Source organism: Onychostruthus taczanowskii, unplaced genomic scaffold (assembly GCF_017590055.1).
Source record: "Onychostruthus taczanowskii isolate IOZ18803 unplaced genomic scaffold, ASM1759005v1 scaffold35, whole genome shotgun sequence".
Classification (NCBI taxonomy): domain Eukaryota; kingdom Metazoa; phylum Chordata; class Aves; order Passeriformes; family Passeridae; genus Onychostruthus; species Onychostruthus taczanowskii.
In genome coordinates this window covers 4,505,048-4,532,528 of record NW_024500905.1, presented here as the reverse complement: position 1 = coordinate 4,532,528, position 27,481 = coordinate 4,505,048, and the positions used below count along the sequence as shown (strand labels likewise).

At 42.9% G+C, this 27,481-nt stretch overlaps 1 long non-coding RNA gene across 1 annotated transcript; it reads left to right on the top strand.

Moving 5' to 3' along the window:
- The first annotated feature begins 1,982 nt into the window (after positions 1-1,982).
- On the top strand, positions 1,983-20,449 carry LOC121339523. The gene is made up of 5 exons (XR_005953193.1): positions 1,983-2,108; positions 14,551-14,606; positions 15,061-15,121; positions 16,104-16,212; positions 19,036-20,449. It is a non-coding gene; the product is annotated as an uncharacterized LOC121339523 (long non-coding RNA).
- The last annotated feature ends 7,032 nt before the right edge of the window (positions 20,450-27,481 follow it).

Sequence of the window (27,481 nt, the reverse complement as noted above, 5' to 3'; positions counted from 1 at the left end):
CCAGAGGTGCTGTGCTGAGGCACACCTCCAAAGGCATTCATCCTTTTGCTGGTGGTCCTGGCAGCAGACATGGGGCATGGCTCTGTGCTCCAGTCTAGCTCAAGGCAGGCTGTGTCTTGCAGTGCATAGCGTGCAGTTTTTCTTAACACACGTGTACTCCACCACTTCAAAACCAGAGAAATTTCTAGTAAGAGACACTCTCCCAGCTGCTCCTGGTGCTCCCCAGGGTGTCCCAGCCACAGGGTGGGAGAAGCAGTGGTGGCAGGATCAGCTACACAAGGCCAGTTAACCATCTGCTTTGAGATTCTCTTGTTGCTGTAGCTTTATGCCTTCCATATATAAAAGGCACTTGAACTGTAAGCCTTTTTCACAAGCTCTATCAGGTCTCATACACTGAAACAAAACCCCAGTGTGTCTATATGAAGTACTCAAAACTTACCACGGTGACTACAGCACAAAAATAAGACAGCATCATAAGTCAGGGTTTCTGTTGGGGTGGCAGCAAAGAATGCATTGTCACAAACATGATGCCAAGTGTGGATGCGAATGTTGGTACTCAGTTGTACTGAAAGGTCTCACTCTTATTTCAGTTGACCTTGTTTTGTAGTCCATTTACCCAATCGAATTTGTGTTAGACCTTCTCTGACAGAATTTGGGCGTCATTTTTTCTTACCGTTCATTCTGTTACAAAATGTCTGTACTAATATCACTGCACAGCCTGCAGTCCTCTTGTCCTTTATCCATGGTCTGGAAGGGAACGGGAAATAAGGATGAAAACAAAACAGGATGTTTGCACTTTCTTCATTACAATCAATGATTTTATAGATATACCAACTTTTTAATAGAATGAATGGCAGAGTATTCAATGGCACCAGAAGCAAATTTATCAGCTTCCTAGTTCAGTATGACAAAATGTTGCTTAGCACACAGGGGAACTGGACTAATACTTCTTGTTTTATTGACTATTAAAATGAGGCCACCTACAGGTCCCACAATAAACCTGCAAAAATGTCTAATCCTGCATATGTGAAGACCTGCATTCCAGTGTTCCTTGCTCCCACTTTGTTGTAAAGAGGAGTCATGCACCACAGGGCTTGACTGGGCTTTTCAGACCAAAGCCATGACAGCAGCCAGCAACTGTCTTCCTTTTACAGTCACTTTAAAAAACACAAAGGTAAGGTAATACCTGCAAACATACCCCAGTGAAATCACTGGAATAGCCAAACCCCAGGCAGTGTAGACAGGTGACACTCTGATATCCCTATACACAGGCTACCAGTGTAGTATTAAGTGCACTAAACAAAAAGGTGTCCATTGCGTCCACATACTTTTGGGATCAGGACCCACTTGAGCAGCCCAAATTAAGCAGGAAAAATACAGAAGCCTTCCCCAAAGACCTCCTAGGACTTGTAACCAGTTTACTCGGACATTTTGCTTAGCCAATACAGCTAGCAGAAAAGAGAAACAGTTATAGAAAAGACGACAGGCTTCCATTTTCAAAGTCCTGTTTTTCTCTTGTTAGACACCTTGCAAACAGTTAAGACATTTCACTCTGCAGATGTCTTGGCCAGTGCATGCTCAATTTTTGCTCTTTGTAGTTTTCCAGACAATGGTACATTATTATTTTCTTTTCACTGTGGAATAAAAGCTGTCTAAATTATTGCTTCATCTTGGCTTAGACCTTGTACTTCTCACTTCTTGTATGCTCAGCTGAAAGGAGTATCTGTTCCCCAAAATACAAACAATCGCCCATTGGCAATATAAGAACCATGACAAGTGGTATGTGCCCACCTGCTGGGAAAAGTAGCAGTTCTTTGGAAAAGCAAATAAAGTACATCTTTGTTGACCTCTTAGAGAGGACAAGTTGATTTTGTGTGTGGGCTGGTTAATGTTCATGTTTTTCCAGTCTGCCCTAAAGCCCTTGTTCTTACATTTCCACTATTGTCTTGTCCAGTTTGCAACTTTATTTTTTTATGTTTCATAGAAACACAAACATCTGGAGAACATCCCCAGGTAAACTGCTGGGCAGTGCAGAAAATATCTGGTGTGATCTGAAACAGCTTTTTCTTCCCATGAAAGTAAACCTCCGGGACTGGGAAATTTCAAAGGTCAGTAATGGTGTAGAGATCCTTTCACCTCCAGAACTCCACTTCACTTTTGCCCTAGGTCTGTAACAGCCAGCATCCCTGGTGATTTCTTAGTTGTTCACTGATTTTTTTTTTTTTTTTGTGAAATTAGTTGGTGCTGGGACGAGTTCACAGAAATCACTGAGTCAATGATGCTCAATGAGTCTGCTGAGGAGATTGAATTCATTGCTGTAAGAACAGTTGGTTTCCATCTAGGGATCAGTCAGGAGATGGAAGGGCACATGGAGGGTGGGAAAAGAGAAAGTGGAACTTGGATTTTTCCCCATGCTATTTGCACCTCTGATTCACCTCAAACTGCATGGATTTCCATCATGGAAATGGAAATTTCCACCCTTTAAGATCACATTTAATTCAGGACAATCAAAATAACACAGACTTGTGAAACCCTATAAAAGTAGATCCTAATTCTTAACATCATTCTGGAACGTGTCTAACATCACTTACTTTAGTGAAACAAAGTTCCTATAAATCTGAAGTGATGGAAAGAGCTACTGGGAAAGGTATCTCAACGTATTTGAGATAAAATATTTGCAAGAATCCTTAAAATCTTTGACAGGAAGACAAGACCTTTGGAAAATCCTAGTCCCTGAAATAACTAGTTCAGAGAACATAAGTCCTAAAAGCCATGGACCATATTCTCAAAAGAGAGGTCTGTACCACCAAAGCCCGCACTGCTGACTCCTCAGTGAGCCTCTCTGCATGCACTCCCACTGCTCTGTTTTCATGCATTCCATTACATGCTGCAGAAGGTAGCTGCAATCACAGTATTTTCATACACTTTTGCTGGTTGAGCCATGTCTTACTGGATTTGGAGAAAGGTGATCATTTTATCTTGTTCTTAGTTTGAACAATTTCTAGGGGAAAAAATCCAAACAGCTTTCCCCCCACCCCCGAAAGCTGAGAAAAGTCCAAACAGTATTTGGAGTTTGTTGTCATTATGTTGTCAGCTTCAGCTCTGTGGGCTACCACCAGTCCCAGCAGTCACCAGTGACCATGAATTCAGCATTCTCTGTTGATAAATTACAATTTTATCTTTGTTTGGCTAGGGCTTTTAGTAGCCTGCCAACTCAAAACCATTGCCTAATATATCATTAGAGGGCAAATATGTTCCTGTGTATGTCTGTGGCATACAAGCAGCTCCTACCACAGCCTGGACATTCCAGCATCCTGCTGAGGAAGGAAAGCAGTGCCTCAAATAATTTAGGCTGCAGATTTTTCTTTTAAAATAAAATATTTTTTTGTTTTGCAAGGTCAGACACTTGGGGCTGTTCAGGACACAAGACGCCAGAAACTGTTTACTTTGGGAAACAAGGACATCCACGGTGGGAGGTGATTTTAGCAGCAGCCAAATCTGGTGTTTTAAACCAAACAGAAGCCTGGGCAAAGGGCACCTTCACTCATCCTTACTGACACCATGACATCAAGGGAGACTGTCCAAGAGCTGACTGATGCACATGCAGCAGGGATGATATTGGTATTCTCACTTGTGAGCTCAAGTACCTCAAAGCATTTGGGAGATCTCAGATGAGAGGAATAAATATTTTGTGTTGACTGCAGTCAGTGTTCACAGTGGAAAGTGATTTCTTGAAAGGTCTAGACAGTGCCCAGTAGTGGGTTTTATCTAAAAGCCACTTTTGGTCACAGTGTGGTAGCATTTTTCCTACACCCAGACGCAAAGTGAGATGGTAGGTTTTCCACTTTCCTTTGGGTATTTTATTTCATCTTTCAGTTGATTCAACCATTCAGGCTATGGAGATTTCTAAAAATCAGATTTTCTTCTCAGTCACCAGTAGAAAACAAGAAGAAATTATTCTTTGATAAGTTAATATTGGGTGGCAAGAAAAAAATTTTGATAGGTTGCTACTATGAGTACAAATGGAGGCACTTTTAGATACAGTTTTGCATCCCTGTGAATGGCATTGCAGGGCTGAGGCTGACCAAGTGGGATGCACAGCTTTGCTCCTCCTTGCTAACTGGCCAAGCCTGCTCTGTCTCAGAGTACAGGAACTGTCTTATCTGTGGACAGCTCGCCTGAAAAGGCATGGTCTCCTATACCTTATCAAATCCACTCTGGAGAAAGCATCTGTCTCCAGGCATTCCCATCCCTCACTGGGTGGCCATGCACATGTTCATATATACTGTTTAAAAATGTATGCATCTTTCTGAATGTGGATTTCTTTCCATCCTAGATTTTACACCACAAACCACAATTGCCATAGATAACTACTTTACCTCTGTGAAGACATTTGTTTCCTGTTGATTTTTAATTAGTAGATACATTCCATTGGTCAAGTTAGAGGGCAAAAAATAAAATTAATTTTACAGGATTCAGCCTATTCTTAGCCAGTGTGGTATTTAGAAATGTTAAACTGCAGTAAAAATCCACATCTGTATGGACTCACCTAAAGTTTCACAACAGCAGTGAGAATAGGGCACAGGGCTTCCTATTTCAAATGTCTTCAAAACATCCCTTCAAAGAATCTCTATTAGGTGTTAGGAGTGGAACCCGGGGCATCCAGTTTCACAGTTTTGACCATTTAAGTGAGATGAATAGAATAGGGTTGGTTTCAGAAATGCACTGTGAATGGATTACTGTTTTAGCCCTGAAAATACACATTTCTTCCAGCAGTATAAAAGTGAGGGGACTGTTTATGCCACCAGTGTAGGAAACACACATCTCTTTTCTCCAGTGACTAAAGTAGACTAATGAGAGCTATCAAACTTGCTGATGACTGAAGGAAAGTCTTTCAGTGCCTCACACTGGTAAAATCTAAGCATTTTCTGTGGCTTTACATGAAATTGACACCAGTGTGGAAGAGAGACAAATAGCAGTCAGCATCAGTGTACCACAATAGTCCATGTGCTCTTTATGGCAGCAAGTGAAATTTGGAGAGGCAAGTTCTGCAACCCCAGGAGGCAACTACATGAACCACCAAAGGCATACCCAGTTACCTTGAGCCTAATACAGCAGATATGTTCAAATTAACTACATTTGAAACCACTGCTATTCCAGACAGAAGAAGGAGTATGAACTCTGCAAGGAAGCAGAAATGGGCAAAATGGCAGAGCTGAGCCACTGGTCCAGGGACCAGTGCTATGAGGACAGGTTGAGAAATTGCTCATACAGGCAGATCCCAATGAGTCACTGACTTCTGCTTTCCGAATGCCTCCTGGCCAATGCATATTTTCAATGTATTTGTGATTATATAGAGATAAATCTGAACTCCATTCCACTCAATTAATAGCTTGTCCTTATCAAGGTCTGTGGGCTGGGCAGTCAGCTGTTGGAGACCTGTAAAAGAGTAAGCCTGGGATTGTCCACAGGCTGGTGCTCAGAGATGCCTTTGAATCACCTTGGGCAACCACTATTTTTAAAAAGACAGACGTTACCTAAGAATATTTATATTTTGAGAGAAACCAGATAACTGGGGACAAAATTCTCACCTTCAGTTCACAAAGAGTTTTCATGCCTGAGATTGTATTACAGCTTCGAAAATTCACAGCAAAGGTTCCAGGTTTGTTTGAAGACATGCATGAAGAATTATATGGTGAAACATTTCATTCTGGCTGTGAAAAAAGTTAATTCAAAACAACTAAAACATCAGCCATAAAGATGTAGAACATTTTTCAGGAAGCCCTGTCCACCTTGAACTAATGTTTTTTTAAAAAACAGCCTGCCTGTAATAATCACTGTTATTGAAAAGACATCCCAAGGTTGCTGTATGGAAATATGTTAAATACGTTCTGAAATCCAATCTAATATAATTTCAACATTAGAGCTCATTCATAATCCTCTATTAAAAGCCTATGCAATTTTCATTAAATATGTCTGTCTGTGTAATCATGAATGCTGAATATTGTCATGGCTTTCCAGGAATTTTCAGCTTCAATGCAGAAGAAAGAAAACTCTTCCAACTGGACTTCTACACCACTGAGAAGAAATAACAATAACAGCTCTAAATGTAAAATAAACATTTCTGGAAAAATACTATCTTTTCAAAGAGGCTGTAGTCTGAATTTCAAGCTACTAGTAATATGACACAGAGGCTTCGAATGTGCCTGTGGTTACAGCTCCTTGCTTTGTGTGGCACTGGGGACAAACAGTCCCAGCAGAAAGGAATCTGTTTACTCACGCCTAGATTTAGAAAGTGATTTTTCAGATGGAGTTGTCTTAAACCTGGTGGATATTCCTGCTTTGAATTGCTAGTTTACAACTGGATGCAGCTGTTACTGTGATCAAGTGTTGCCAATTCTTTCTAATTGCACAGCACCTCAAATGCATGGGTGGAAAATTAAGAGAAATTTTCAGCATCACCATGTGTCTGATGTGAGTACACTAGCTGCTTCTCAGGAATTTCTCTGTGTTTATAATTTTATAAAGAATCAAAGCTTATAAAGTAGCACTTGGATATACAGAAGGGGTGAGGAGTGGGAAAATTCTTCTTCTCTCTCTAATGTTCCTATTCACTGATGGCTCTTTGATATTTTTCCTTTTTATGAGCAACCTTTTTTATTAGTGGAATATTTCTGGTTCCGTGGCATAACTTTTAAATGATAGGAAAAATTATACAACTGGGATCTCAATTATTCAGCACAGCCATTCTAATCCTTCATGTTATTTGATCCAGTACAAGGTAATATACATCTTATTTCCAATTAGAATACAATTCTCACTATATTCATCATCTATTGATGTCTGCTTTTCCATTTGCCAGAGACATGAAACTCTGTGATTCAAAGGGTGCCATTCAGCCTACCCTACCTGTGGACAATTATGTAGTGTCAGCAAGGCTGCCCTACTGTAGGTTTGATGCCTGTAGCCTAAGGCAGCTGGGAGCTGCTGTGCGCTTTCTTTCCTGCAAAATTTCTCACCAGCTGACAGCGTATTGCAGAAATGGTTCCTCCGTGCTTCCCCAGCCCAATGCCATTTGTATGAGCAATATTGCAGAGCACATTTGTTTGAGGCTCCTTGGCTGTGTGTGGCAAAAAGATCACTTCTCGTGCCTGAGGGCCATATTCTGCAAACCCCTTCGTCATGCTTTGTGCTCCGTGATCCTACGCTTTGCTCTCCCTGCTGTCCTGGGACAAATTCTGCTGTCAACTTCAGCAAACTCTTCAGAAGTGAGTCCCTCAGACTTAATAGGTGTGTGTCCAGCTTTAGTTGGCCAGGAAGCATGGAAAAGGCTTTGTCCAAAGAGGGCTTTGTGAGAACTACCTTGATGCACTTAAGAGATTTCATGCAGACTGTCAGTCTCTTAGATTTTAAGATCACTTTGAAAGTAGGTTTATCATTAGTCTTTTGGTAGCATTAAGTATGCTATAGAAAAAGATGCAAGAAGACAAAGACTGAATCTCAGCTGCAGAATACTCAAAATTAAAAAAAAAAAAACCTTTAAAAAATGGCTTGTGTTGGAAGAGGAGAGAGACTGTGGCCAGCATACCTGTGAACTCAAAGGTGAGGGCTGGAAGGCAGGTGACTTTAAATAGTGACAAGGCTCCTGCGGCGCATCCCTGGAATTAAAGGTCAGCCCACTCTCATTTCTATGTTTTTTAATGTGCTGAACTCCCAACATGATTCATGTATATCTGAGCTGAGAGCAAAGCTATAGTATTGAAACGGACTAGTGTTTTCTAGGCCAGGGTTAACTTGAGTGACAAAATCCTCCCAAAAACTACTCCAAACCCATTTAGACCTGGTGGAATGGTGGCAAACAGTGACCTTGTGAGGGACTATGTCTAAGCTAAGAAGTCACACAAATTCCCACTTCTCTGTATACAGCAGGCTTCATTCTCACACTTTCAAATGAACAGGCTGCTTCTCACTTATGCAGCTGTCAGAGTGAGATTTTAACTATTTCTATCTCAAACCTTGCTTCTTTGTCTGTGTCCAAAGTATCCTGGCAGATGACCAGAACACTGTAAGATTATGTTGAGAAGATGGATAGTGAGCTCTGTTTCTTGTGGCAGAAGAACTAGAGGGATCCAGTGAAATTTCCAAGCAGGAGGTTTTAGAGGAAGCAAGAGACAGAACCTTTCTGTCCAACACTGAGTTACTCTGTCGGGTTCAGTACCGCAGGATGCTATGGGATGCTGGTAAACTCTGTGCAAGCCTTGCTTTGAACTGGCTTTTTTCAATTCATATTTTTATTACAGGTAATAGATGTCTGAACTAATCCAAATGCATGGTGTTTTGCAAAGTTATGAAAGAGCATGATCTCACAGGTTTGAATTTTTGTAATGATTTTCCATAGCCCTCTTTAAAAACTGCCCCCTTGCTAATCTCAAAGACAGCAAGCTCTAAGAGTCATGCTAACATTGGAAAAATTTTAATAACCTTAAAGACACCTCCTTGTAGGGGCTTTTGCAAGCAGATCAAAAGGCAGATCTATATATTTTTGCATAATTATTTTACAAGTGTTATGGTGAAAATAGTGAAAAGGCTTAGTAGCTGTAACATTACATAGCATTGATGTCCACATTTACACACAAAATAGCTGAGATTTAACTTATGGTTGTACAGACCAGGAACAAGCAATATCCCTATGACAATGCAGCCAGACCATGTGCAGCCTCTAAAGCTGCAAAAAGCAGCCAGATAATTTGAAAGGTGAATTAATGCATCCCTTAAAAGTGCACATCCTCCAAAGCTTCTGCCCAGCAGAAGGCAAAAGCAGCGAGCTGCCATGTGCTGCTGTTTCTGCAGGATGAATAATCCCTGCTGCTCAAGGCATCCATTGGAAAGGCTGCCCTGGAACAGATGTTCCAGGAAGGGGTGCTGAGGATCAATATTTTTACAAAGGTATTCAGCATTTTACTTCTTGCAGACATCTTGGAAGCTGTCCTACAGATAAGCATTTCTTTGTAAGGACCGAAGGAAGGAGATTTCCTTGGTCTAGATAGAGAACAAGGATGACTGTCAATGGGTAAAGGACAGTGACCTGTTACAGCATTTGGTATACTTAATTTGTGGGTCTGAACCTCATGCTAGGATTTCACATTTCCATGAGATGCAGTGCATTGAGAAGCAGGACTTTTTCAAAACATGTTTTAAAGTATTTAATTCAAAACATTAGCAAATACAGATGCTCTTGGGCATTGAACTGAATCTGTAAGAATGGGGGAAGAACATAGAAAGAAAGGAGAAAAAAACCTTCAGGGAACAGATAGACTAATTTAATTTATGTAGGAGGAAACTAAGGCACAAAAGCAGTTATGAGTGGTCTGAGGGCAGTCAGAGAGAGGGGAACCTTTAACTCACCATACTTGGTTTAGTCCCCAGACAAGCATGGCCACACAGGAGACCCTCAGTTCCATGCTCTGGATGCTATCCTTGCTCCCCTGCCACTCAAAGCTGAGCAAGCAGATGCTACCTGGGCTTAGAGGAAGAAGGAGGAAGATTACGGGTGGAGGGTGCGTGTCACAGGTGAAAGTGATGGTGGGTTGTGGGGTGGCTTTGGGTTTGGAGGGTAAATACATCTATGTGAGGTATCTGAAGTTACCAGAGGGTAACTATTCCAGAGGGGACCTCCAAAGTGCTGCCATCATGGGCTGTGACTAAGTAGCAGTAAGAGTTTTACTTCTTACTGCCAGGGAGGCATCCAGAGTGTTGTAACAGAGCAATATCTTGACTACTCCATGGAGTCCAAGACTTTCTACCTGCCTGGTTTTGGCCTTTTTCCTGCCAGGCATTTGTCCCTCTGCCTGTCCACTGCATTTGCACTCGGACATTGGCTGGGGCTGTTGGCTGGTGCGGGTCACCACGCTGCAGAGAAACACGCTCCGTCGCGTCCGGAGCGATGTGCTCGCTTTCATCGCTTGGATATGCGTCAGCGTGTCACTTTAAAGTAGTTCAAGTAAGAGATGTGGGAGAACAGATGAGGAGAAGGGAGGCAGGAAACATGTCATAAATCCGCAGTGAGAGGGACTCTGAAGTAAGAGAATTAAAGACTCTGGAAAACACATAAAAATCTGCTGTAGAAAGGGCACTGTCAATGCATCCTGTCAGTGCAGTTTGGTTTTTATTTCCTAGTGTGCAATATGATATAAAAAACGTTCACCTTTACTAGATGATCCATGGATGCCCATATTTCACATGAGATTTATTTTTCATGTGAATAGGCTTGGTGTTTCCAGACACTGGTGGATATCGGTCGCCATCCTATAAAATGAGGCCACCAGCACCTGTGGTCTCCCAGGGACTGTCTCTTCCAAATGCTGCTCCTCACACAAGGGCCACTTCATTGTTTCTGTTTTGTGTTTAAGTAGAGCTGAACTGAGGAATGTGGAGTTGAATAAAAATAATGGAAAAAGATCAGACTGAAATTATTGTCCTCCCCCCAAAAAAAATCCCACTTGTGCAATCATCAGATATGTGAGCTTTGTGCTTTCTCATATTCCTATTGTAAAAATAGAAAAAAACTTGAACCCACTCAAGTATTACAGAGGGTCTCAAATACTACAAAGAGTTTCTGTAGACATATGTCCCACTGTAGGAATTTGAAATTCCCTCAGCACCCAGAATATTAAGCAGTCTGGGGCCTGTACGTGTAGATCAAGATTTGTGAGAAAGGAACATCCTGGCTTGCCTAAAATGACTGATGAAAAGAAAAATTGCCAGTGCAGCAACCACCAGCCTCTCTGTCAGCCAACTATTCTCATTCAGCCATCCCCACGACCTTCACAGGACTTGTTCAACACGGGCAAAAGGCCTGCAGGCTCTGTATGAAAGAATCAGTGAAGCTAATGAACAATGAGGAGGAGGCTTTATACTGTGTAACCTACTTTAGGCATTATGAAAATTAATTTCTTTCCGAAGTGTATGACTGGACAGGAGGACCTCCTTCCCCACTTCCTTCCTTTGCCACTCTCTGTAGCTCCTTTTCTTTTTCCTTGGCCCACTGCTTAGTAGCAAGGACACATTCCAGTAATTTTGCTGGCACCCGATTGTGAAGGGTCTATTGCATGGCAATCCTCTATCTTCATGGTATTCCTGCAGACTGAAGTGCTGTGCCATGGGATGTAGATAAGGAAGAGACCATTGCACCAGGACTTCCCTGTGGGGACCCATGAGCCAGACAAGTGCATTGCTCCCTTCCACCCATCTTACTTTAATTTTTTCCTTCCAGCACAGCTTGAGAGCTATTGCTTCTGAGACTGCATTTTCATTTCTTCTGTTTCATTGCTACTCTGTGCTTAATGTATTAGTGGTGTGAAGTAGAGAGGAAGGAAACAGAGGGGAAGCACAAGGAGCAAAGTAAACATCTTCAGGGAGGTAAAGACTGCACAGAGAAACACTCACTCGCCCTTTTCAGACAGGGATTTTACATGCTTCAGCTTTGCATGACAGTTTGGTGTGCAGGGTTACCCTTCCAGGCTGTGTCAGTAGCCACAGGGATTGCAATGCCCTATGAGTCAGGGTCCCACACACTTGTCCTTTATCATGCCAGGCCACGTGGGACCTGCTTTCAGCTGTGACGCATTTGAAAAGTATAGGCACTCTGTCTTTTCCCCAGTGGTGGAGTTTTTGGAGGAGCAGTTTCCTACATGCTATGGCTCAGATCTCACCAGTAGATAAGACTGCTTTGGCTTACAGCCTTCTGGGTGCAGAGGTGATGTCCATCCCACAAAACCGTAAGGTGCTGTGAGAGCAGGCAGGGCATAACAGACCCTGCTGTTATTTGCCAGACTCCCAAAGTCACATTGTCTGTGTGTGCAGAAGGACCCACGGAGTCTCTAGCCTCTGTTGTGATGAAGGGCAAGGTCAAGCTGAAGTTTCCTTTGGGAGAGCCAGCAACCCCATGAGCCCCAGCCTGGCTGAGGAGACATGGCACAACCCCACAAAGCCCTCTCACTGCTTGTCCAGGAAGTCTGTGGTCCTCTGCAGAGCAGATGTATGACAACTGACAGAGAACAATGATATCATGTATTTGCCTGTTAACCAGGGAAGTGGGTAACTTTAGTGACCATCAGCAGAACAGCCAGCTACAGGGTGGGTCACTGTTAGGGAGCTGTGTGTCTGTGGCTTTACTCAGGTTCATTCTGCATTTCCTTCTCATTATTGTACAGCCATTCTGGGTGGGGGCTCAAAGTGACTTACTCCTTTGCTAAAACTAGAACCAGCATCAAGTGCTGCTCTGAACCCTCCTGCCTGCTGCCAGTGTCTGGCTAGTGCTGTTATGTTGGGAGAGCCCTATTTTTGCTTAATCACAGCTGGAGGCCCCACTAGCAGCTTTAACACTTCTAAAATTTATCATAGCCTTGAGCTGGAGGCATAGGCCATCACTGGCTTATTTCATGGTTCCTCTAACCTCTGCATTTTTCAATGGCTACAGAAGTGTGTCTGCTTCAGTATTTTCTGAACTAGCTGTGCTTCATCCATGGGAGAGAAGCAGGAGATCTCACATGCAGACAGCCTCTTCCCAGAATCTTAACAGCTGCTCAGATTATTCTTAATAATCAGATTAATTTTAACAGATTTCACCCTGATTTTTTTTTCTTCAGCTTTGATGATCTGACTGTCAAGTCACAGTGTGTGGCTGCTGCACCTGTGCTTTGGAGAGGAGCACGCCCTGAGTCCAGTGTAGGGGGGCCATGGGGGCTGCAATGGGCACCAGCAGCACCACCGGTGACTTGGCATGGGCTGGCCCCTGACTGCTGCCACTTGGTCCAGCTGGCTGTGGTCTGGGAGGGCAGAAATCAGCCCAGGACCCTGGGGTGTGAGCTGGCTGTGGGGCTGTGGATGGGGAGGCACAAGGTAAAGAGCTGAGGTGGAAAGCATGGCCTCAGTGGATGCACATGGCTGAAAGATGAAGATACCCAGTGAAATGGCAGTTACATATGGAAAGAGGGGATGGTCTGGTGCAGGAACAACAGTACAGAGCCTTTGGGGACACAGGGACAGTGGCCAACCAGGATGCCCAGCATAGTAGGCAGCCATGGCGAGTTCCTCATGTTGCCACTGGCCAAGTGACACAAGCCACATAAGAAAAAAAAAATTTTTTGGAAGGAAGTGCAGAAATAAGTGTTTCCACCACTGGCCCAGTCGAGCTACCTCAGGGCACCATACAGCTTTTTGGTTAAAATATGCATGAAACAGAATATGCCATTGTCCTTACATATGCACGCCCAGTCTGTGGCTCCAGTGCAAGAAGGGCTGTGGGAAGCACAGGAGGGGTTAAGCTGTGCAGCTCCAAACACACTGCATCGTCAGAAACTGGCAAGAGGAGTGGGGGGACCTGTTCCCTTGTGAGGCTGGAGCAGCTGTAACTGAGGGTCCCGCAAGGGTCCCGTGGGACCGGGGGCTGTTGCTGACTGCTGCCCCCAGCCCCTTGGCACGCAGCCCAGCCCAAGACGTATAAACCAAAGAAGCATAAACAGATGATCACATGAAAAATATATCATGATTAGCCAGATAGATCCCAAATGTTTGTTCTATAAACTGCAGCAGGCAGCACAAGTGTTCACTGCAGCTGTAGTTTCTCATCTTATTTGTGTAAGTGTGCCATTAAGCTTAGACATGGGCAAAATAATCTTTCATTGATTTAAGAAGCTGCTTTAAAGATATATTATATCAATGTTTGATTCAACCCTTTTGCAACTGGTATTATACCGTAAACTGCTTCTTGCTTAATAGAAAATCTTTGTGCATGTTTTCTCCTGGGTTACTTCCTTTTCTCTCTGAAGCCAGTAAAGTGGTTTGTTTTGTGAATGAAAGCTGGATGCCTTTAGCAGGATGGCATTAACACTGACCTCTGCTCATGCATTGAATTCCTGCCCAGTGGGAGGCGAGTTGGAGGAAAGGGTTAGTTCATTGATGGTCAGAACCTGCTGAGAGCAGGACTGTTAACCTGCCTGGAAAGGGAACTACTTAGAGGGCTTTTCCCTTTCTTGGATTAGCCCAATGAAGCCATCCTTCTCTCCCTTTAGTTTTAACCATCTGCTGGAAAGATGGTTCTGATTCATCTCAGCTTGGTAGAGATTATTTTTGTATATATAAAATGGCAGTAAATTTGGGTGTGGGGTGTGGAGGAGGTATACACTTTAATTTTCCTGTTGCTACTTCCTGTATCCGAGAAGGCTATCTGAATTTCACAGCATGAAATATTTAGCAAGGACAATGCAAAGAAATCAAAACCAAACTCCTTCAGGCATTTCCCAAGAAATTTAGTGTGGTTTATGCCCCTTGGTCATAAAATGCATCCTGTAAAAAGGGTAAGCAGGAAAAGAAAAATTTTGTGAAGCTGATTGCCTACAGCATCTTCTGACAACTAGTGCATGAGAGTTGTTTCGAGGGAGACTGGTCTATAATTTATAATGAAAAAGTATTGTGTAAAAATAGCAACTTTACATTTGATAGTTTTATCTGCTGACTATGGTGATAAAACCTGTGCTCTGCTTTATTTAGAGCTGGAGAGGACACAGAAGACAAGTCAAAACCCAGAAGGTTCACACAGCACAACTGTAAGTTTTGTCTTCTTTGTCCTTCAGAGCCAAGGGAACATTTGGAGAATTTTTACACAATCAGCAGATTCATTAACTAATCCTTCTCTTCCCTGTCACTTTGACTACCAAATTGCTTCAGGTGTAGGTGAAGGAGTGACTGTCTTGAAAGAAGAGTGCATAGACCAAGTCAAAGTTTGGCTATAGCAATTAGAAACAGAACATCTTATTTTAGCTCTCCCACCCATGTCAATCAAGAAGAAACCCACTGAAGCATCAAGAAGAAATCCGTTAAAGTCAGTGGAATTGCACTGGCATAAGGTTGCTTTCACTGAGATTAGGGTCTAACTTTGGTGTCTGTTTTATTTGTAAATTGAGCAGATAGAAGCCACTGGGAGATCATTAAATCGGAACTCAGAAATTTTCATTTCCACTTGTTTTTTTTGAGTAAAACCATACTTTGTTATCCTTGCAGAGTCTACAAGGACTAGTTTGAACTACTCTCACCAGCTAAGACAACACTTCTTCTCTACAAGGTGAGCACGTTGAATAAAGCTCATCGATGTAGTTGTTTCTTTTCTTTTAATTCACCTCCTGACCTTTTAAAATTACTTTACTCAACAAAGGACAATAGGGCCAATCCAACTCCCATTAAAGTCAGCAGGAGTCTTTTCATTAACTTCAGCTGAAGTTGGGCTGGGCCCAATAAGACTAACTTTAAGAGTAAAAAATAGCAACTCATATAGAGCTTTATCTTGCCCCCTGTGGCTTGATAACTGACCTCCCATCATGTTCACTGGGACAGGATCAGGCTTATAAAGCCAAGTAAAACTATTACAGGCCTAATCCTATAACCCAAAGATTATAAAGTATTTGAATTTCCTCTTTTTAATCACGCTGGAATATTTGAGAACTATTCATGACTTTATGAATAGTGAGGAGCTTCCAGCTGAACAGATTGGATTTGTCTTTGGGTTGCTTTATGCCCTAGAGGTTTCTGTTTTTAAAATAGGAAGATGACAGGGGTAAGGGGCTGAAAAGATAACCTCATGTAACTCCTTCACTCTTTGGTACTTTTTTTCCTACACAAGCGCCATTCTACTTCCTTGCCAGGTCATCCCAGCTCAAATCCTCTGCACCATTTGCTTTCCCAGAAGAAAGTGCCACTGGTCTTCTCTACCTGCTTGTCCTAGATGGAGCAGAGCAGCATCCAGAGAGGTTAAGCTGGGGCAGAGTTGCCATGTGGATGCCTCTTGGTCTAATGGGAGCAGGCAGACTGGATTTTGTTCTTTGTTACACCTTTGCCCCAAGACGTTCAACATTTGCTTTCTAATTAATGCTTAGATATACCACAACAGTATAGTTCCAATAGTATAGTTGTTGGAAAGTTCCAGCAACTCACAAACTCAGCCTGCGATGTGGATTTTGCTCTGGACGTGACACGAAGCTGGTTTTTTTTTTTCTCTTTATTGGTTTTTCATTTTGCTCTTTCCCTCTCTCTTTCTAATTACCTTACAGTGAATCTCCATGGAAAACTCTGTATCAAACACACTGATTTGTTTCGCCACCAAGAGAAGAAAGGTCATTTGGCAGCTCTTTGAACTGTTGTAAAAAGCCCACCTACTTGGTAGGTTCTTGTTTTATTCTGGAGATTCTAGATCACAAATTTTGTATTTGTTAAAAAGTAATCTATTCACTGCCATCTGTAGGGAGCATGTTCTGAAGTCAGAAACATACCCTGCCATCAGAATAATTTGTAGCAGCCACCCAGGGAAAAGTGGGCTTGGTGACGCAGCCACGCTGCGAGGCAGGACGCAGAGCCGCAGCGAATGCTGTTCTACCCTCAGCCCTGTGTCACAAACCCTTCCCCTGTTTCAGCAGAATCTAAATTTACACAGTCCTTTAAATATAGACACACAGTGTATTAGAAAGAGCTCTCAGATATCCTCAGCTTCTCCATGCACGAGGAGGAAGAGGCCCCCTGACTCCTGACACCGTCAGCCCTGGTATTCTCTGCGCTCACCCAAACGCATTGCAAGCATCAACATCAGTCACTTCAAAGAGCTCTTTCATGTACCACAAACTTTTTTATCCAGAAGGCCCAAGCAAAAGGCAGATCTGGCTGTGTCTGGCTTTATTTGGCTTGCCACTTGTGTGGCCCCTTGGAAAGGTCTCAGAAGAGTGAACAAACTTTCCATGCATTTTCAGCAGCAAGTACAAGATACAAAGCTTTTTCTGTCACTTGTTGTTAGCAGCGCAAGGTAATTAATGGATTTGTGTTGCTCTCGGGTGTGTTGATGCTGCTGAGGAAAGAGTTCCTCCCCCACCTACACTGCAGAGTCCAGCTCCCTCATTAGACAGCGCCTGGAGATGGCTAGATTTCATTCCTCTCTGCTGAGGCTCCTGCTCACATCTCAGGAGGGAGCCTGCCAACCACACCAGATGAGGCTGCGCTCGTGGCACACTCATGGCACTCAGAAAGCAGCTGGGACTGTGCCCAATTTCACCATAGTGGGGTTGCTCTGGGAAGCCGCCTGCAGAGAGTCAGCTCTTCTGGGATCAATGTTTTGATGAGGACAGCACAATCCCATTTCAGGAGTGTCTGTGTAGGGAAGCCTGGTGAGATGTGCGCACCTGTCCCACCAACTCACCCTCCCCAGTCTTGTGGGTGCTCATGAAGTGAGGATTTCTGCTCTCCAACCCTTCTGATACCCTATGCAGCAGCTGAAGGAGATAACCCAGCAGTGCCCCTTTTGGGGAAAACTGTGATTTTGCACATCTCAGATGGAGCACACCCACAGGAACCTGTCTGCACCACACAGAAAATCCTGTTGTCAGATCCTTACTGATGACAAATTGTGTTTGACAATGTTCAATATTGTAAATCTTTTCTGCACAATTCTTACTAACTTTATACAACAGGCACCTAACTTCAGGGCCTTAATCACTCCCTGTTAGCTCTTCTGTCATCTAGTTCACTCTTTGAAGAAGCCCTTGCTCTCTGCTAAGAACAGAGAAAACCCACCAGAAATAGACATTTGATTTGGAGAGTTAGGTGCCAAAAGTCAGTTGAGATAAACCATTTCAAAAATTTCTCATTAGTCTTTTCCCCAGCCATTTAGTCTCCTGTGAAGAGATCTGATTGAAGATAATAGCTCACTTTCTTAGGAATTTTCTGATGAATTCATGAGAGCTGATGCCATTGCTTACCATTCAAGTGGCACCTAAAGCAACAGTTGTTCTTAGTGATTTATGTAGATGCAAATATTCTGGTAAATTCTCTGGAACCTCTGTGGGGGAGACAGGCCAGATTCTGCACTCTCTTGTTAACTAGAAGCCAGGAGAGAGGGGAGTGCACATTCCAGATTTGCTGAATATACCTTTGTTGGCCAAACGGGTCATACAGCCAACAGCCTGTTCCATGCTTTATCCTGCTTTTGTAGCCAAATGAGAAGGGCAAGGCATATAGCAGGAGGTTGTATTTTGCTCTCTTGATTCTTATTAGAAGGTTTGAAGTGTTTTGTTTATATGTTCAGAGAACAGAGGCTGATTCTCTTCATGTTTGTAATTACTTGGGTATAACTGGCAAGAAAGTTTGTTTTTCTCAACTAGAAAGCAATTGTCTGTAGCCAGTCACATATAAAAGACTTCTGGTACAGTTGTATCCATTTCTCTGTTCCTTGAATTTTAAGCAAAAAGTAGAAGCTGATTCCCTAGAGGGTATCATACTCTCTGCTGCTGCAGACTGTTGTGTACTTACCAAATATATTGATTTTTCTTTGGACCCAAAGATACTGCTTTTTTTTTTTTTTTTTTTAAATGGATTGAATGTGACTGCATATTTCTAAAATACTCAAAGGTGGAACAACCACAAATGTATAATTAATTAATTGTTCTAGCCATATTTACTACAGAAGTTACCAGGGCCTTGGGTGGAAAACATAAAAACATATCCCTCCTGGTCTGGGCATGCCAACATCTAGTATATTTTCATTAAGTTACATGATATTAATGTTTTCAGGAATCACTTGTGTTCTTCCACTCTGCCTGCCAGAAGTGTTGCCCAAATCCATTCCCTATATAATCGTGAAGGAATGCTGTTCAAAAGATTTGGGGTCAGAAGTGCTCAATAAATCAATCCAGATACACTCCTAATGAGTGGTGAATTAAACAGCATTTGCTTTAGGATCAGAGGTCCTCCTGGGAGATTATTTTTTATTGCTAGCAGGATTGTTCACTTGCAGGTATCAGGAAGCTGTGAGTTAAGGTCTGCTAGGAAGGTCTACAAAAGAATCTGTGTCTTTACTGAATGCATGTGATTATGTCCAGACAACAATGATATGTAGGTGAGACTCATCCTCCACTGGAATACCCTGTTTCCTAAATTAAGGAGGAAGAAAAATTTTGTAGCTTCATGTGGGATAAAATTGTTCTACATTTATATCTCCAGGTTCCAGTCTTGCGGACCACAAGACAAGAATTTAGAACAAGGAGTGTGAAGAAAACAGCTGAGGTGGAAAAGGGATATTTAGAGTCCCTACTGGCCAGCAGGAAAGGCAGCTCATTTAACTACTCCGAGGAGTCTCTGCAAGGCTGGGCTGGACATTTTTCCTGTGATGGGGAGTGAAGGCTAGAGCTTTTTGCCATCCTAAGGGACAATGTGCAAAATCGAAGGCAAAATGTCTGAAATAGGAAGGATGTTTCTTGATGTAATGTTTTGTTTATTTCTAGCTTTCTACACTTTTGAAAATTGGTGTTTTTTCAGAGCATTAGAAATTAATAATTCCAGATTACTGTCACTCTCAGTTCCCATCACCACCCTTCACTGGGTAGGTCAACAGGTTCACTTGTGCATGGAGGTAGCAAATGGATATAAAATGTCCCCATGCAGCCCAAGTGGCATCACCAGGAGCAAGTGAGAGTCCCTGAAATAGCAGGAGAGGATCAGGGAGCGACAATACCTAGGGAGCTACACTTCATGCTAGGAGAAATTAGGAAACACATGCATATAAGAGGACATGACCATCCATCATCATTCAATATTATCAGGATATGTGTAGCCAATTCCCTGTCATGTTCAGAGAAACACAGATCCCTTCTCTTTGCACGTTTTTATATTTTTATCACACATTGCTCACTTTGCATCACATAATTTAATGTAATTCCTAGTTTAAACAGATAGTCTCACATTGCATTTTTTGTCACAGTACCACATTTGGACACAAATCCCCCACAACACAGTAGTGTAATACACAACTATGGAGGGGAGACACATGGATGACGTGACTTCCAGGTGAAGGATGTGGATACAGAAATTTGAAATATCTTCTTAAGAAACAAGGGCTTTGAAACCACGGTTTCCAGAGAATATTTAGCAATTCATGTTCTGGAACTCAGACTAAAATGAGATTTTAAAACAAAGTGTAGATCAAAACTTGGCATGTTGTTTCTGTGGAAGTGCTAACATTTCCAGACAGTTTCTTGTTCTGTTCTGGGTTGGAACAAAGCCTAAAAAAGTTTTACCTTTCCAGTGGAAATGAAATTCTGAAAATATTTTGTTCTAGGAAGCTCAAAACATTGTTTTTTGCCTTTTCCAAAATCAAAGGCAGCAGACGTGCCCGTGGGGAGGAGAGGCATGGTCCTCTCAGGTGGCTGCCATGTCTGAAGTGCAATGGTGTCAGACATGACTCCACAGCATTTCCTGGATGTTTCTACGATGTGTGGAACATAGAAACTCCTCAATCCCTTTCTTCCTTGGGCCTCCAGACCGGCCATCAGCCCTGCTGTGCTGCAGGGCTGGGAGCTGCAACCCCTGAACTGGAGCTGGGCATCATCTGCTGCCAGAGAACACAGCCTGCGAGACTGACAAGGAAACTCCAGCCTGCGTATGGCAAAAGTTTCCAGAATGAAAAATATTTTCATGAAACTTCTTGGCTTTGACATATGCCATGAATCAATCACCAGTTCCTGACTAGTTAGAAACTATTTAGGTTTGGTGGGTAGTGAAAAACATTATGGGTCTTGGACAACAGTAGTGGCTCTTATGCCAGTCAGCAGTGGGAGAACAGGGTTATATCAAAGAGATTAACCTGTGCAGGAAGTAAGAATTAGCTTCAAAAATCCTGAGATGACCCTATGGATGTATACAAGCCCAGGGAATGTCAGTGATGGAAGTATGAGTGTGCAACTCGTGTGCAACAGGAGAAGGACTGAAGACCTGAAACAGTCCAAAGCAGCCACACTAGCGTTTGGGTTATTTGTATTGGTTAGTCATCTACATCTTTTCACTGGTTTAGATTTCACCCCCTTTTGAAAATGAGTTTTGGACTCATAAGTTATCTGGACACTTTTAATAGTTTTATCTCAAATTAATAACTCTTCCAAGAATAACTCCAGTATTTGCACATTCCCTATTTTATAGTAGGTATTATTTATCCCCACATATGTCAGTTCAGAAGGACAGACCATTTAGGAAAAGATGTGGCTTATTATATAGCAGTGATGGATGGTTTCTTTATAGAAACCACTTGCATGTGAGAGAACAACTGTTGTGTATTAAATACATTCCCTGTATTATGCATAGAGTTCATACCTGTCATTGAAGTAAAATCCAAAAGGGAAGGAAAGAGCAAGAAAGCTTATAAAAGTGCATTAAATATCCACATAAATATCAAACAGTACACCATGATTTTTGTTATGACAATGAGCATCTATGGAAGCCATGATGATGCAGTGCTTGAGAAACTTGGCAAATGCACTGGAGCGCCTGGGACGTTTTGTTCCTGTACTGAAGAAGGATGAAAACAGCATATGGAGGGGTTGGTTACTCATAAAACATTAATAGCTGGAGATTTGCCAGATCATTATTATTTTTTTCTGGGAATGGTATTAGGTATTATTCAAGGAGATAAGATTTTCTTTCCGTATGTCCATACCAGTTGAGTATTGGAAGGTGAAACACATACCTAGGGGATTACAGGCCCAGAAAACACCTTTTCCAGGAAAACAATCTGAGTGAATCACTTACAGACAAAAATGTGTTGAAATGTTAAACAAGTGCTGTCTTGATTTAATGATCTTGTTAATTATAAAAAAATAACCACCTCCATGAACATGCAGACAAGTTAAGACTGATATTGTTTTACAGAACTAAGGGAAACAATGAAACTGGGCACATAACCTCAAACTGTTCTGAAAACATATAAGGAAAAAAAATGGTCCTGTGTTATTCTGAAGAATCAGAATTGTCTTAGCCTTGTGGTTTCTGCTACAGGCCAAATGACAAGGACACAGCTGAGACAATCTCCAGGTGCCAGAGTTGTTTCCAAACCTGGAGCCAGACAGAATTTCTCTGAACATGTCTTGAACCTCAGAGACAGCACAGCTTGGCCACACCCTCAAAATGAGGCTCATCCCAGTGTGGAGACTGCCCAAAGACACTCCAAGACATGCGAGCATGTCGTTTACAATGCAATTGAAACATTAACCCACCACACAGGCTCTCTGCACACTTCCTCATCTAGTTGTTTACAATTGTTTTTAGGGTCCTTCACATGGCTTCCCTGAATTCTTCCCTAATTCCCTGAACTTCTCCTACCCACAAAGTGGAAGGAAGGCAGTGGGAGGGTTCTCTTGCCTTCCCTTCTTGAATGGGACATATGTGTGTGTGTGTGTATATATATATATATATATATATATATATATATATATATATATATTTACATGCATATCCTCAAAATGGGACTGGGAGATTTAAAAGAGCAAAACCTCAACACTTGTTTCTGTTGACAGGACAGGGAGAAGAATAGCTGAGCTGTGAGGGCTTGAGACAGACCCCTGCCAGCAGCAGAGGAGCACAAGAAGCTGACTGCACCAGCTGAGATTTCTTTGCCAGTTATAATTAAGTAAGGGGAAAGTATTTGTTACAAAAATTTGCATTTAAAGGTTGAGAAAAATGGAGTTCTTGTGTCCCATAAGAACCAGGGGCCAGCAGACATAGGAAGAAGAGTAAGCTTTGGGCTAAGATTTGAGTAAGAGAGCATGAGGAAAGAGGGAGAGTTTCTGGGAAGGAATATCTGACCAACCAGGTATGTCTCTAAGAGACACTGTCATGTTTTTTCTCCTTTCTTAAAAAAGCTGGAATACTTTGGAGATGTTCTGGGCAGTGAGGTGGTGGTAGAGAGGAAGTGGTATAAACAAAGAAAAGTGATGGCAGAAAGTATCTGGCAAGGTAGTGTTAGGCTGAATCTAATAAAAAGAGCATAGATATCTTAGGCCTTTCTGCCAAGCCATAAAAGTGATTACTTTTCTTGGAATATGCTGTAATCTTCCCTGAATCCACATGCATTTCAGGTGCAGGACAACAACTTTCTCCCTAGTTTTCTCTGAGTCTGGGAAGATTCACCAAATTTTCCAAGATGATACTTTATAGTTTTTCCTTTCTTTGTTTCAGTTCTTCTTGTAAAACCCATTTCTTTAAGCCCTGGTAAAGTCTGATAAGCAGAGAGGTTAGTCCTTCTTGCTGCTTGACATGGGACATTTAGTTCTTGGATCTCCAGACAGCAAGTTTAAGCTGGTAACACTGAATTTTCCCAGCAGAAAATCAAACCCAGCCCAGAGTGGTCAGACTGACAGTAAATAATTGCTAAAGGGTTGCATGAGTAGTCAAGCATAGATGGACATCTTTAGCATGTAATCCTTTAATCCAGGGAAATAAGCCAACAATATCACAAGTACAGCACATAAATGAGTATGTTTTGTTCTACATACACTCGTAAGGTATGTACAGGCATGTATTTAGGGAGAGAAGGAGGGAGAGGGCAAGAGTAAACACACCTGTGGAAAGCCAAATAAGGCAAGATAGGAAATACAAAAGCCCTGTTAGGCTCATGACCACTGGTGGCAAAGCAACTGCATCCCAGCCAAGGCTCCCAGGGGCTTGAAGGCAGCTTCAGCAGAGGGACCGGCCTTCAGACTTCCATTAAAAGTCCCTCACCCCGAAGCACTGACATATAATGAAGTCATTGCTCCAGCAAAAACCACCCTTCCCCTGGCTGAGATGCAGGGCACTGATACTATGGGACACCTTGTCAAGGAGCTGCAGATGGTGGCTGGCTGTTCCCAGCCCTCTTTTCCCTGCTTCACTTCCCTCAGGGATCACCTCTGCTGCCAGCCACTCTGTTGCCTGCAGGCAAACATGGACAGCACAGACTGCAGCCACTCAGTTGGTCCCACATGGCTCTGATTTCCAATTCGGCACAAGCCACAGCCACCAGGCCTGGAAGGCAATTACAAAGTCTGTCAAATGCTGCCAGTTACAAGGCAGCGTTCTGCTGAGAGCATGGCCTGGTAGTGATCACTACAGGCTCTTAACCCAGCCTTTTTTTCTTTTGCTTCAATTACAGGGCCTTGAAAGCATCTTGTGTTTTCAGTTGTGATTGTCATCACACTTCAATGCAGCATGTGCCATGGCACGTGTGTGAGCACAGCTGGGTTTCTATACAAAACCAAAGATATTTCGCTCTACAGGCCTGTGCATACAGTCCCCACAATCTGTTAACAGCCAAATGTGTTGGGCTACCATTTCCAGTGGAGGATCAAAGAGTACACTTAAGTGTTTCTAATTCAACATCCAAGTAACTACAGAAAGTCACAGGCAATGGGGGTGGCACGGGAGTGGAGGAAATGAGGTGTTAGAAGAGCGTCTTCGCTGGGTGCACATGTGCAGATTTGGCTGCACACGTGGGACTCACTGTTAGGGTACTGCAGCCAGAGACAGGGGTGTTCTCCTGACCAGAATAACCCTCTATTCCTGCTACGTGCCCTGGCCTAGCCACACACAGGAGAGCCCATGCTGCCTGCCTGGAGAGCAGCAGGGCTCCCAGGTGCCAGAGACTGAAATGGTTAATAGCTTAAACATTGCTAAGATCACCAAAAGACTTTTGTCCATTGTAGCAAACTCCAAAGAAACAGCTGCTCATCTACCGAATCTCACCCCTCCCTGAATATGCCTACTGATTTGGGCTGCAAAAGGACCTTGAGATAAGGTGGTACTATTGTCCAGCTATGCAGGTCACAGGAGAATGTATCCAAAAGTGTAAGAGATTGAATTGCTAACATTTGACCTCCTGCAGTGACTGCCCAGGTGCTGCAAGAGATTGGTGCTCATAGCTCAAGCAATCTGGGTGCCTGGCTCCTGGTGCACAGCATGGTCCCCAGGTGCAGAAGGGCAGGCACACCTGAGGTTACAAACTGGATTTCAAGATAAGGGAATAGGATGATAAGAGGCAGGTCCTGCTAGGTGGGATAGTCCTTATCATTCCAGCGTCCTCCCTTACATAATGACTCAGCTGTGAAAACCCTCCTGGGAGCACCAAGGACATTCAAACATAGCCTGAGCTATTCATCCCAGATGATGCACCATAATGGGTCCGTGATTGATTCAACTAGTGTGAGAGACAGCTGCAGACAGTCTTAGAAGGTGTCTAAGATGTCTAATACTGGATCAGGAACACTGAAGACTCATTGAGTGTTCCTGATCCAGTATTACATCATCCAGGGGAGGTACCGGGGGCGTTTCCACCTAGCCCCTGAGCAACATAAGCCCTATGAAAGGAGACTTTTGCGGATTTTTTTCCTATCACTTAATGTGTACAGCCTGCAACCACTGAGAAGACCAATAGGATGCCATCAGAATCTACAGAGTGGTGATGTCTTTTTGCTACTTGATCTGTTTCTCTGTCGCTCTCTTTGCCTTCCCCTTACCTCTCTCTACCACTCATTTACTTTTAAATAAAATCCATGCTATTGACTTCAGCATATGATTTACATCTTAATTTAGTCAGCGTCATCTCACGATTTAAAAAATCCTATTGTAATACCAGGAAAGAGCAATTCATCTCCAAAGGGCATCATCTCTAAAGTCCACCTGCAGCACTCACATGCAGGCAGGGTGGGCAACCCCCAAACCTGTCATACCTCTTCGTGCCCCCACACAAGTGTGGGCAGGTTTGTCTGTGTGGTGACCTGCCCTGGCTGGGGACTGGTTTGGGCCTAGGCAATGAAAGAAAAGTATATTTCTCATCATATGGTGGGAATGACCTCTTCTTCTTGCTACATGGTTTCTCTCCATTCAGTCCAAAGAGGTTTGGCAGAAGCCGGAAAGGCTCAAGGCAGAGTAGCAACCTGCCATTTAGGGAAGAGGGGCTGGAAGCTTTTTTTATGCTCATCTTTCAGTCTTTCCTTTTTATGGCTTTGTAGCAGGAGAGGGAAAACCTGCTTCCCTTCAGGTAAACAACAACAGATAAATGCCTGGAAACAATGACTGGAGCAGATCAAAAAAGCATTACATGGAACAGCCTAGAAATAGCTCCATGTCTGTCCCTGCCCCAGCAAGTATGCTACACGGGGAGGTAATGATGCTAAACATTACCCATTTGTTGTGATATCCTTTCACTTCAATAGAACAAAGCATATGTAATGACTGATACCTTGACTGATGTGTTGTTTTTTTATAATACATTAAAGACTGCATTAAAATGACGGCATACCACAGCAAAATCTATGGTATGTATTTACTGGTATAACTTATCTAAAAGCCTAAAGATTAATCAAACTCCCCAAATTCTAGAGTGTCAGAGTGGCACATTTCAGTGGTTCAGTACTGGCTGGTCCTGACCCCAGCTCCAGCTGCAGGTGTGTCCTGCAGAAGGGAATTTTGGCTCCTGGGTTATTGAGGTGTTTTGGTGCAGGTGCTGACCTGGCACAAAACTGCTGCGGGTTGAGCACTGCCACCAAAGCTGGAACAGGCAGTCTAGTGTGGGGACACCCACAGTGCAGGGTAGCTGTGGCAGGGGTTATCTTTGCTGTTATCCACTATCAGCCCTCCTGAGCAGGGCTATTCACCTCTGGTGTTCTTGAAAAGATTTAATGTGCTATCCCTGGTTTAGCTGGGCACGCAGCACCTGCCTTAACTTGGATTTTACTTTGTTCATACTATGCCTGTGGTGTTCTTTAAAAAAGTCTTCTTTTTTGATGCATGTGCACAATAGAAATTTGCCAGGTCAGAAAGGATTTACTTTCATCTTTCTTTAATATCATTTAAAAACAAAATGTATCTCTTCTCATCTAGGGTAAACCTCATCTTGTGTAATAGCCCTGTTTCCTGGTAGTGATGCAGAACAATGGAGAGTGATATGGAATAATTTTTTCCATTCAGGAGTTGTAAACTGATTTCATTGTTGGTAGAAGATACAGGAGTGTAACAATTACCATAAGTTTAACCACTTTTCCACACTCTGTGGATTTTCCTCTGATCTAGGATATGCCTAGCTGGGAAGTTACAGCTAGCTACTGTACCTGTCAGTTCGTATTCCAGCAAACAAGTTGTACCAGATTTATGGTGTCCTGGTAAATGATACTTCTTGCTCACAAAATAGGGTATTAATATCAGTCAAAAGCTCAAACTCACCCCTTTTTTTCCAGGTAGTAAAACTCAACCAGAAGCTAGAAAGGGAGTTAGAAGTTGGCCAGTCACTGAAATGTTGGAGCTTTCTCTCCTTAGCACACCACTAGGTGTAAGTAAGTGGGTGATATCTTGTCATGTTCACTCTGACTTACTAATAATTTCAATTAAATAATCAGAAATACATGAAGTTGACGCTGAAGAGCTGGTGGCAGTCTGTAGGTGTCAGTGAGCAGCTAGGTGTTTTGAAAGCAGTGTGTTTGTAACAGTGATACACCCTCTTTCCTCTGGGCTGTAGAAAAGGGCTACCCACACAGCCAGAGGTGACTGCCCGCAGTTCTGCAGCCCTAGCATGAACTGCTGAAGAAGTGGGAGGATAGCTTGTAGTCAGGATGGGATGAATCAAATTCAGGATAGTTGCCTGCTTAACCGC